We start from the raw sequence: 12,120 nt of genomic DNA, 5'->3' as shown, positions 1-12,120 counted from the left end.
CTCCCTGGGAAGTAAACAGCAAACAGCTATCTATGAAATGGGTCAGAGCAAATATATTTGGTCAGGTGCTGGATAAATAGATCATAGATTGACTAAAATAGTCCTAAACAAAACAAATCTCTAAGCCATGCAGATCCAACCTGAAGGCTTTCAAAGGCAAAACAAAACAAAATAATGTATTCATGACTAGTTCATATTTCTATTAAAGGTACTTTGCCTTAAGCTTTATTCTCATGACTATAGATGGCCAAAGCACCGACCAACCAATCAAAAACTGTGAGCCTGACAGAATTTTTACAAACTGTGACACTGCATGGCGTCATAGATCTCAGAAGTGGTCTAGAGATTCTACAACCCTCAGAATCATGGAAAACGTAGTGTAATGATGGCTGCCTCCAGAGATAAGAAGAGAATACCAGAGGCTGATAACCAAGTTGGATATTCCAGATAATAATGAGTATTCTTTTAACGATCAGGAGATAATTTGAGGAAATCTATGCACAGGATGTATAGAGAAAGAAAATATTCAACTTGTAAAGCAAAACAAAAAAATCCTGCATCCCCACCAAACGTGAAACAAAATAATTCTTCATTTTGTGTTTGTAAAGACAATGAGAAATTTAACTAATGTGTTAGGCATTGACTTCCAAAGATCTTTGGAGTTTTCCTGTTCTATTTCAATTATATCAGTCTCTTCAAAACCTGATATTGCAGCTGCGACGGGGATCATAGAATTCTAGTGGTCAGTAGGATTTCAGAGTTTAGAGTTCAGTAGAATTCTAGAGTTCAGTAGGAAGTTAGAGATTTTTCTTCCTTGAAACTGTCTTGGTTTTGATGATATTGCTCTACCTTGGCTTTCCTTCCAGCTCTTTAGTTGATTTTTCTCAGTCTTCTTCTTCTGCAGCCTCTCCTTTCTCTATCCATCCTCAGATATTGGTGGTTCAGTCCTTCACGTTCTTCTTCCTCTTTCTGCGTGATCTTATTCACTGTCACGTCTTCAACTGCCATCTTTGTGCTGATGACTTCCCGCACACGTCTCTTCTGAAACACAACCCATAAATCCGGCTCTCTCCTGTCCATCCCATCTTCATACGATGAGGTAAGTACTTTATGTTCAAAACCAAACATCCCAGACTGAATTTTCCTTGTCCCTAACAGTGGTGGCCAGCCCCCAAGATAACCCTCATGATCCCTGCCTCTTGTTTTCTGTGCCCTCGTGGATCCCTTCTCCCATTACAGAGGGCTGACCTGGGTAACCACAAGAGCATCGTAGACATGATGAGGTATGCTGTCCAAGGCTTAGTTATAAAAGACCCTGTGGCTTCTTTCACGCTCCCTCTTGGATCACATGCCCTCCGAGAAGCCTGCTGCTCAGCATGAGGACACCATGGAGAGGGCTGTGTGGCATGGAAGACACCTCCTACCAACAAGCAGCATGAACTTGCCAGGCATATAAGGAAGCCAGACTGGAAGCAGGTCTCCAGGCCCAGTCAAGCCTTCACATGACTGCAGCCCCCACCAATATCTTGACTGTAACCCAATGGGAGGCCCTGACTCAGAATCATCTGGCTAAGCCACTCTTTAAAATTGCGCCACAGAAATTGTGTGAAATAACTGTTTATTGCTGTATTGGGCCACTAAGTTTGGGGGTCATGTAGCAATACTCCAACAAAACCTAAAGTTCCTGTGTTTTCTTCCTCAGACGTGTACACACCACAATCTAATTTCAGCCATTCGCACACATAGTGAGAACCTTGTTTAAGATAGTGGCAATAGATGTGCCAAGAAATGAATGGACTAAACAGACATTAAGGAAGTATTTGATAGAACTTGGTGACAGCGGGTTGGGGGTTAGGGAATGGCAGGATTTTTAAGGTGAGAGGCTTGTTCACTTGGTGTTATATTTTATGTAGCTCAATTCTGAAAGGAATGAAATAAAAATCCAGCCAAGTAAACTTTAATGATCTAGGTCTTTCATAAATCACAGTTTGAAGAATTTCTTCACAGGAATCAGATTTTAAATATCACGATTGCAGAGAGGAAATAGCCAGAGGGGGTTACCTTTAAGACAGAACAAGAATAGTCTTTCTTACTTCTGTATATACTCTTGAAATTTCCCTTATATGCATTATCTTCTTTGCTATTCACAACAATACAGTGTATTAGCTCAGCCAGTTTTTATACAAATTTAAGCAGTGAGAAAAAAATGAGAGAATGTACTAGTTAGTGGACTTTTTATCGAAAGTGTGACGGAGGGCCCAACACAAACTGGCTTAAGCTAAAAAGGGATTTTATTAGCAAAAGTGTAGGAATAGGTATAGCTTCAGGTCAGTGTGATTCAGTCCTCAACAAGGCTGCCAGGACCCGTTTCCTGGCTCTGCTTCATTGCTTCTTCTGGGCTGGCTCATTCTCAGGCTCTTTGTGGTATGTCTCAGTGGCTGTAGGTTCCTAGCATGACAACCCAGATACTCAGATAAATAGAGGCAGAACAAGTCTCTTCAGGTAGCTTCTAGGAGAGTTCTGAGATTCACTCCGATTGGCTGCCCACCTGAGTCATCTCCATAACCCAGGGACATATGAAATGCTGATGGGCCAGGTTGTTTGCATACTTCACCTCTGGAGCTGAAAAGGGGTCAACTCCACCCTGAAACTCATGGGCTGTGACTGGAGAAGAGGTGGTTCTCAGAGGAAGATCAGAATAGGGTTACCTAGGCAGTCAATTCAGGGTGTGACATAACTCAAAATTAATAACTGATAGAAATCATGTCTATAAAGCAGGGAGCATGTGCCTAATGTATTCCCTAGTCATTACCAAGAAAAAAGTTGTTAGGTCTAAATGTGAAAACTGAGGCAAAGACAGTGCCTAAGCTAGAACTAGAACCCGAGAGCCCGAGTGTTAGACTGATTCGTGCCCCTGCTAATGGCGAGGTCAGCCATCTCACAGGTTGCAGATAGTGGGTGGCTGTGGCCCTCCCATCTCCAAACCCATCCACCTTCTCATTTCATGCTTGGGCTGAACCATCCTGTATTCCAAATGCTGCCCATGGAGGTCATGGCTAAGCCCATATACTGTTATCTCTGAACCTCCTGTGACTGCCAAGATCCTTAAGACTTGCAGAACAGAACGAGGGTTGGAGGTGGGAAGGGAGTTGGCTCCAACAAATCAGGCAGCAACCTGGAGAGAAGGGGCACCTCTTCCCGAGGCAGTGGATTGGAACACATGGCTGGGCAATGGACAGACTGTGCATCCTTCGTGTGCACCAAGACCACTTCTAGCTTGGGGTCCTGATGAAGGGAAACTTCCCTCTTACCCCACAGCAGGGAGCGCAGGGTCAAGCGGGGACATTGCAGCAGAAGCTCTGAGGTACTGTGGGAAAGTATGTTTCCAGGGAGGGGTCAAAGTGATTCTTCACAAGCCACGTGCTGGGAAAATGTGAGTAAGAGTTGGGTAAAGCAGTAAAGGCATGACCCCTTAGTCATAGCATCAGAATTCCACTCAGAGTCCTTAAAAGGCTGTCCAGTAAATGTCATGGCTCAGGTGGGTCAGCGTTGAAACCATCCTAAATAACCAGTCTTCTGCACAATGTCTACAGGCATTTGGGAAGGAAGATGGCTAATTAGGAAACATGTTCTAACGAGGAAGCACTCTTTCAACGGAAAACTGAATTGACTGCTTAGGTAACCCTATTCTGATTTTCCTTTCTCATATATGACCGCACTCCATTTTGGGTCTTTAAAGAGAACTAAATAATTTGAATGTAAGAAGTGAGTCGAAAGACCAATCTTTCGTGACTCTTTGACCTCACATTTTGTCATCTTCCTTTTCTGTGACCTGATTTTTCCATCTATAAATCAGAAACAAATAACTTCCTTTATACAAACATGATGAAGATGAGAAGACACAATATAAAAACTATATTGAGCCAGAAAGACGAAAAGTGATATTTAAACTAGTGTATTATTGTAATCCACATTATTACTAATAATGACAGTTGTAGTTATGGTAATACATCTATGCACAGAAAGAAGATAATAATTTCTAGTTTAGGTTAAGATGTACACACGAATTAAGAAAAGAGTAATAACACTTAGCTATCAATTGATTTTGCTTTTGTTGTAAGGAAAAGATTCAGAATTTCTATCTTTTGAAGTGTGTGTGTGTGTGTGTGTGTGTGTGTGTGTGTGTGTGTGTGTGTACTGTATGAAAAATAAGCAATAGTTTGCATTTGAGGCCCAAACTGGAAACCAGGGTGACTTCAAGTTCTGTTCAATAATATTCATACCTTTCTAACAATAACCCCCAGATATATTAAAACCAATCTTTTACTGTCTAATTTGGGGGTATTTTCTGGTGTGGATGGTCGTAAATCTTGAAAGAAATATTGCTCACTTTTTAAATAGAAGTAATGGTGATTTCTAGGTGGAAGGATATAGTCATGTATCACACTCACGAGTGTTAGCTTTTTCCCAGCAGAGATGCTCAATAGAAGTCTGGCAGTTTTGTGGTTGCCAGCAATTTGAGGGCTACTGTCCGAAGCAGAAAGGGCATATCATCAAATTCTTCCTTCTAATGCAATCTTGTCTTCCTGGAATTTGTAATATTCTAATATGGATAAGGAATCTTTTTTCTTTTTCTTTTTTGAGAGTGCACAGTCATGTTAAAGTAAATACCCTGGAGGAATACTTTCAATTAAAATTCAGAAGATTTAAAAATCCAGGCTAGAAAGGATTTCCCTGACCTACAAATCCTAATAAGATTTTTCCTTTCCATTTTCTCCCTCCTCATCTTCTCTGAGTGTGTAGAGCTGCCCTGCTTTCTTACCTGGTGGCCCCATTTAGCTCTGCCCTCTAGGCATTTAAGTCAGAAATGGCTTTAAAGAATGTTTTGAGAAAACTTGACATACTGATCTACTCTCAAACTCAATGAATTTTTTTTTAAAAGCTGGAAAAGAGAAAGACACTGCAAAAGCAAAGCAATAATGCAATCTTCTAGATAAGTAACAAAAATCTGACCAGGAGATAAAGAGGTAGAATTTGTGGTGATTGAGAGAATCAAAATCAGAAAAGCTCACAAAGCAGAGATTTTGAGACCTGAAGAGAAAACAGGATGCAGGCAGGCAGTGTAGACATGGAGGGAGCTGGACTCCTGTAGACTGGCCCTGTCTTCTGTGGGGGTAGGTGGGGGCCAGTCATTTAATCTCTCTTGGTCTCGTCTACAAAGTGAGATATGGATGCCTAGGCTGCTGAGTTTTTTAGTGAGTATTATACATTGTATGTGTAAAATTCCTGTACAGTTTGAGTACATAGGTACTCACGTATTTAGAATTATCATTGTAAAAAAAATAAAATGCCTGGGTATGAGGGAAAGAAAATTCTCTTTTTCTGTGAATGTGTTCTTATTATGATTATGGTTGAAAGGATAGCTATTTGACTGAAATTTATAAAACATACGGGTTAGAACCAAGAAGCAGACACGTAGAAAATGAAATCAATTCAAGGGGATCAGAGTGTCCATTAGAGGCGATTCTTACTGGGAGACAGAAGAAGCACCTGGAGTGAATATTAAGAGGCACACACCCTCAGGCTTCTGCAAGTGCTGAACCGTGTAACAGGGAGCGGAGAGCAAGCACGCCTCCTTAGGATTTGCTCCTGAGACGTCTCTCCTGCCTTATAAGGCCCTGTCCTGTTTGGAGGACATCCTGCCTGGCTCACTGGCAACTGTACCTCGCCTTCTGCTCAGCGCTTTCTTTCACACTCACTGTATCTGGAGACACAATAGCCACCTGTTAGACTCTGACTTCTCAAAGAATTCCACAAGAGAGCATTACAGGACACGTGGCATGTGAAAAGGAACAGAGGTGCACTCAAGACTATAAATTTTAACTGCAGAGATGATCTCATGTTTAGTCGTCAAAAAGTACACGGAGGGACTTGCTAAAATTTCCACTGTTGAGGGGAACAAGTTGTGACTTCATTCTCTCACTCCAGAGCCTCAATATAAATGCTAAGAATAGCAAGCAGGACCCTTTTTATTGGCTTGTCAAGAGCAGCACTGGGAGCTGGAAGACACCAGTCACCTTCAAGAACTAGGAACAAAGGGGTGTTTGATGGCAGTTGGTGGACTTCCTCCAAAATACATATTTTTCTTAGCTGTTGTTTTCAGAATGTCATTATTTGATTCATTCAACACCATTCTCAATCTAAATCATGTGTACACGTAGCCTGCCGATAATTAGCACTTTCGGTCTGGATTAATTGGTATACTTTGATAAAATCACGTAAAGCCAGATTGTTTTTTAAAATGGTAATACATTAGGAATGTGTTTAGCTAAAAATAACAGGAAACTCAACTACAGGACTTTTAGCATAAGGGTAAATTTTTCTCATGTAACAAGATATGAAGAGTCAGGCAGTTCCTAATGTTGGTTCAACTCCTTAGTTCTTTGGGTTTTTCCCTCATAATCCCCATAAGGCCCGACGACTCCAGCTACTGAGGCAGTCAGAAGGTACCCAGAAGCAGGGACAGTGGGAGAACGGCACATTGTGGCTGTCTCCTTTTATGAGGAAAGCAAAAGCTTCCCCAGAAAACCACATGCCCCCCATGTTATGGCTAGCTATCCTGGTACCACTCATTGTGTCCCCCCACTCCCCCAAAATAAATAGGTTGGAATTCAAACTCTCAGGACCTCGGAGTATGACCTTAGTCGGAGATAGGGTCTTTACAAAGGTAACTAAGTTAAATGGAATCATTGTGGTGGGCCCTAACCCAATATGACTGGTGTCCTTATGAAAGGGGGAAACTGGGTCAAGAGACACACATGCAGGGTGAACTCCATGCGAATAGGAAGACAGCCATCGATAAGCCAAGGAGAGAGACCCGGAACAGATGTGAGACAATACATTTCTGTTGTTTAAGCCGCCCAGTACTTGTGGTGCTTTGTTACAGCAGCCCTAGCAAACTAATACATCCCACAAGACTTCCATTTACATTTTATTGGCCAGAACTGTGCCGCTGGCCACCCCTAACTACAAGGGAGGCTGGGTAAGTGTATATGTAGCTGAACATATTCTAACCAAAGCATTAGGATTCTGGTAGCAAATTTACAAAGGAGCACGGACATTGAGTGGATAGCCAAGAGCGTTTTCCGCAGAGGAGAGAGTGTTTATGCTTGAAAAGTGGTGCCAGGATGGGAAGCTCTCCTTCCAACACTGCTCAGAGATTTGAAATAATACTTTGGAGATAAAGTTGTACGGTGGAAAGATTACAAGGGGTCTGGATACTAGCACTGATGTTGCCACTATTTGCTATATGGTTTTGCCCAAGTGCTTTAACTTCTATGCTTCAACTTTTTTTATCTGACAAATGGAAATATTAATCTATGCTCTTGGCATTTTAACACTAGCTACATCATAGAACTGTGGTCAGGACCAACCAACTAAAATAGCTATGAAACTACCTTTGAAAATATGATAGCCTATTCAGATGTAAAGGATAAGTAAAGAGGAGATATTTCAGATTTTATATTTGGGGAATGAAGGAAAGGGGGAACAAAATAGCTTTTTCTTTGGAGTTAGAGGAAGTGGAAGAAGAGCAGCAGTTCCTTCAAATCTAATTCTTACCAACAAGAAGGTGCTAATTGATGAAGTAGAAGTGACACCATAGGAAACAACCCCATTATTTCGGAGTAAATAGCAGTCAGGTAGGTGGGTGTGGCCAGATGGCATTGACTCTAGGCTTTACAACAAGTTCAGAAAAAGAGAGGTCCTTGGCCTGAAAGAATGCTTCTCAAACATTATGTGCACAAATTACTTGGGGATTTTATTAAAATGTATATTGCAGTTTAGTAGGTCTGAGGTGTGGCTTGCCATTCCGCATTTCTAACAAGCTCTCAGGGGTTGTCAGTGCTACTATATATGATCTAATTTGGTATTTTGGTAACTGTTCCACATCCAGTTGAAAAATATGTTTTCTACAGGCATTGAGTGCCATATTTTATATTTGACAATTAGGTAGACATCTTGTTCCTCAGTTCTTTCATATCTTACTGATTTTTGTCTGTTTGTTCTATCAGTTACCAAGAAAAATTACAGTCTATGAGTATGATTGTAGATTTTTTTACTTCTTCTTTAATTCTTCCAGTTTATCATTTTGAGGCTATAATAATAAGTGCATACAGATTCAGAAATGTTGTATCTTTTTGGTGCATATTATAAAATATTCCTTTTTATGTCTAGTTTGTTTATTAACTTAAAGTCTAATATTCTTCGAACTAAGTCAATTTTGTTTTGGTTATATTTGCATAGTTTAGTTTTTTTCTTCCTGTGACTCTCAACCTTTCTTTTTCTTATGTTAAATAAGTATCTCTTATCAGCAGCATACATTTCAGGTTGAAGCATTTAAATTGTCAATATTAGACTATTTTTGATCTACAAAAATGGAAATTTCATTATACTTGAGTTTTATTTTTTAATTAGTTTGACTCTGTTTTTTAATTGGACATTTTGGTCTGCTTACAATTATTGAAGTAACTTATGTATTTAGGTTTAAATCTACCATCTTACTGTTTTCTATTTATACTACTTTCTTTTTCTCCTTTCCTAGATTAATAATTTTGTTCTTCCCCCTTTATTACATTGTTATTTAATATTTTTAAACTATTTCTTTTAGTGGTTATCTTAGAAATGATAACATTGCTCTTTGATTTTTTTGAAGTCTAATACACAATAGTAAATTTTCCATGTCCTGGCACAATGCAAGGGCATTAGAATATGCAAGTCCATTTACTTCCCTACTTTTGGACTATTTTAACTCCATATAATTTATAACCTAATAGACCTTATTACTGTTATTTTAGAGAATCAATATTTATATTTACTTCCCCCAGCCCATCTCTACACCTTCATCTGGTATCGTCATCCTTCTGACTGACACACTCGCCTTAGTATTGAAGTGGGTCTGCCGCCAAACCCTTCTGTTACATTTTTAATTATTGTGATTTTCAGTTTCAAAATTTTATTTTATTCTTTTTCTGTAGTCCAGTAATGCTAAAAGTCTCCATCTTCTCATTTAATTTCCCGATTATATTAGTGATAGTTATTTTAATAGTGACAATATCTGAATTTCTTATGGGTCTGTTTCTGTTTTTTTAATTTTGGTTTTGAGGAAGTTTTACCTTTTTATGCCTATTTGTTTTTAAGTGAGTATTGGACTTTGTAGAGTTAGTTCAAGGTTCTGGATTATTTTTTTAGAGAGAGGATTTACTCGTTTCTTCTGAAGGCAGCTTGACTAGGGACAGGTCACCTTACTCCAATCAGGTATCGCAATATTTCAAAGTCAGCTTCAATCCTGACTCCGTTCTGCGTTCCACACTTCTCTTTGCCCAATGGCTTGGCGGACTCTAAACTCCAATATTTATACCCCGAGCATTTTGAATTACTGAAAACTTTGCTCATCTTCCTTTTTCAGCTGTGTTTGCTGATCATCTTCACAGCCTCTCAGCTTTTTCTTCGGTAATTACTTCAGTGGGATAAAATCATGCTGATTTTTGCGTTTATTTCTTTGGGCTTCCTTTCTCTCCAGGATCTAGGTTTGGCAAGTTCTTGCTGCATTGTTACTTCTTCAATACCTTCATCATGTAATTTTTATATTTTGTCTAGATTTTCTAGTTACTCTTGGGGTGGGGGTGGGGTTCATGCAGCATCTGCTTGTCTACCTTTGCTGAAAGCACACATAACCCAATGGTATTTTTAAAGCTCTTTCTCATATATAGCCAGTGCTAGAAATATTGAGTTTAACAGTGCTCACTGCCAGAAGCGATGCTGAATCCTACTTTCACTTAGATTTTAGCCCAATAATTCCTTATCCTGTTGTCAGCTCATCAATGCTTATTTTGGTTGTTTTTACATAGAGGGAGTCCATCCCAATAATCTAGTCTGCCATATTGCCCACATTACTTTTTAATTAAATCCCTTTTCAGTTAACGTCAGTTCCAGAAGGGCAAGAATCATTTTGCATTCATCCTTATAACTCCTGCCCCCAACCTACTGCTTGACAGAATAGGTGCTCAGTAATTTTTGAGTAAATGAAATTATATGGCTTTAAAGGAGACAACCTGGGCATATCTTAGTGGGTCCACCAGAACTGAAAAATATGAAGCTTAGTTTTGCCAGTTTAAAAAATGATTAAGTTCACAAAGGTGAGATTCTGTGTTCCAGGGGCATTGATCCACATGAAACAAATTTACAAGAAACTAATTTATAAATAACAACATAGCTTGATCAGTGTTCAATGGGAGACACAGCTGGAATGATAATGGATACCCATTATATTTCTTCTTTCCTAATTCTTTGGTATTTGACTTCTGTCTTTATTTAATGATAATAGTTTTCTGTATTATCATTCCTGTATTTTATTGTCTTTATTCATACTTTCCCTCTGGAAATAGGAGAAATAAGAAACGAGTATGTAAATAAATAAAAGTTGATACATAGGTTTACAAAGGGCAATCTCATACAAGTAAATCCACTCAGAAGATGAAATTACAGATCAGAAGGTTGCTATGGTAAAGACAAATCAGAAAGGGGAAATTCAAGTTTGCCAAATATTTATTTTCAAAACTAGATCTACTAAAGTAGATCTCTTTTGATCTTTAAAGATCTCTTGTGATCATTTAGCTAAATGATCATTTAGCTAAAAGGTCATTTAGCATCAAGACATCATTTACCCCAGGACAATGTGAAAGAAACTCAAATTTAACAAAATTTTGTTCCCCAGGTTTCCTTTTGTTAGCTTCCTTTTGCTAATATTATTACTAGTTCCCAGAAAAATCTGTTATTACATCACTTTGTGAAATGTTACAATATTCAAGATTACAGTCTCTCTTAATATGTTACAAATGTAACAGTAGCTGTTTCCTGACAGACTGAGAAGTACCTTATTTAAAAAAGTGATTCTCTCTTAATCACTCTGTCAAGTGGGTTCTTTGACAATGTATCTCATACACATTATGTAGAATTTGGTCATTTTAATTACAGAGATTTTTACTAGGAGCCTTAGATCTTCTATTTTCTTTCAACCACATTTGACATCATTTGAGGTAATAACACTTCCTCCTGTTTAGGCCAACCTAACAGAAGCCAGCACAAACAATACCATGTCCAAACAATACCGGAAAAAGAGTAGCATTATTTTAAAATTTTACTGAATATATTTTGCTTGATCTTTTTAAAAATTGGTTTTAAAAAAAGTGTATGTATACAATAACAGACATTAGATTCTCTATAGAGTGGCCAGATAAATGTTCCCTAGGAATTTATAATCTCAAAAGGGAGAACTTGCACATAAGGACATCTTCTTGGAAAGGACAAAAACGATATGGGTGGGTTTAACACAGACATCTCTCAAAGATCAAAAATCAATATTGCAGAAAAGCAAAGGATAGGTTCATTTGTGGCACAGAGAGAGCTGGGTAGAATTTCACATTTGGACATTTGGACAAGCTGGGTGGAGGGAGGTTGACTCTCTGAGTTATATTGCCTTTTGGCCTTCATCAAATGGGATTTCCCTATCTTCCCAAATAATGACCAACACTGAAGTAAAGCAGAAGAGTATGTCATACCTGGGGCCCAGCTTGGGAGGGGCCCAAATGAAAGATCCTGTGGAACACATGACCACATTTGCTTAGAACAATCTTTGAGCATTGCAAAGCAGTAGGGAGAGAGGGTTTTGAAACATTCTGAGGTGGACACTGAAGCATTTCCCCCCCCCCCCCATTTACACTGTATAAAGGAAGGTTAGGGCATTTGTCTCACTCACTTCTGAGAAGAGCAGTAACCAGTATTAATAACTGACTCAGCTGATTCTTCTAACCAGTCACATAAGCATCCTTCTGGTAAAGAAAATTCAGTGAAATTCAAATGAGCGACCCATCAGCAAAAAAACTGCTGTTGACATTATTAATCTTCTGAACTACCCAGATCTATCATACACATAAAAACTCATCATTGGGCACTTGTGAAATAGGTATCCCTCACTTAAGGGAATGGTCATTGTCAGCAAAGTTTGACGCGCAGAGACCTTCTATCAAATCAATCTTATTCTCCCATTGATTTCTTTTACAA

The 12,120-nt window shown here is 39.0% G+C and overlaps 1 long non-coding RNA gene across 3 annotated transcripts in view; it reads left to right on the top strand.

The window, feature by feature from the left end:
* Positions 1–1,093, top strand: part of LOC109445030 (uncharacterized) — a 282,305-nt gene extending 281,212 nt beyond the window's left edge. For all 3 annotated transcript variants that reach the window (XR_012489430.1, XR_012489437.1, XR_012489447.1), the window contains one exon: positions 931–1,093. This is a non-coding gene — a long non-coding RNA (uncharacterized LOC109445030). The remainder of the gene's footprint in view (positions 1–930) is intronic.
* Positions 1,094–12,120: the final 11,027 nt, after the last annotated feature.

Source organism: Rhinolophus sinicus, linkage group LG01 (assembly GCF_036562045.2).
Source record: "Rhinolophus sinicus isolate RSC01 linkage group LG01, ASM3656204v1, whole genome shotgun sequence".
Taxonomy (NCBI): Eukaryota; Metazoa; Chordata; class Mammalia; order Chiroptera; family Rhinolophidae; genus Rhinolophus; species Rhinolophus sinicus.
The sequence above is the reverse complement of the archived record's forward strand: the minus strand, read 5'-3'. Positions and strand labels throughout refer to the sequence as shown.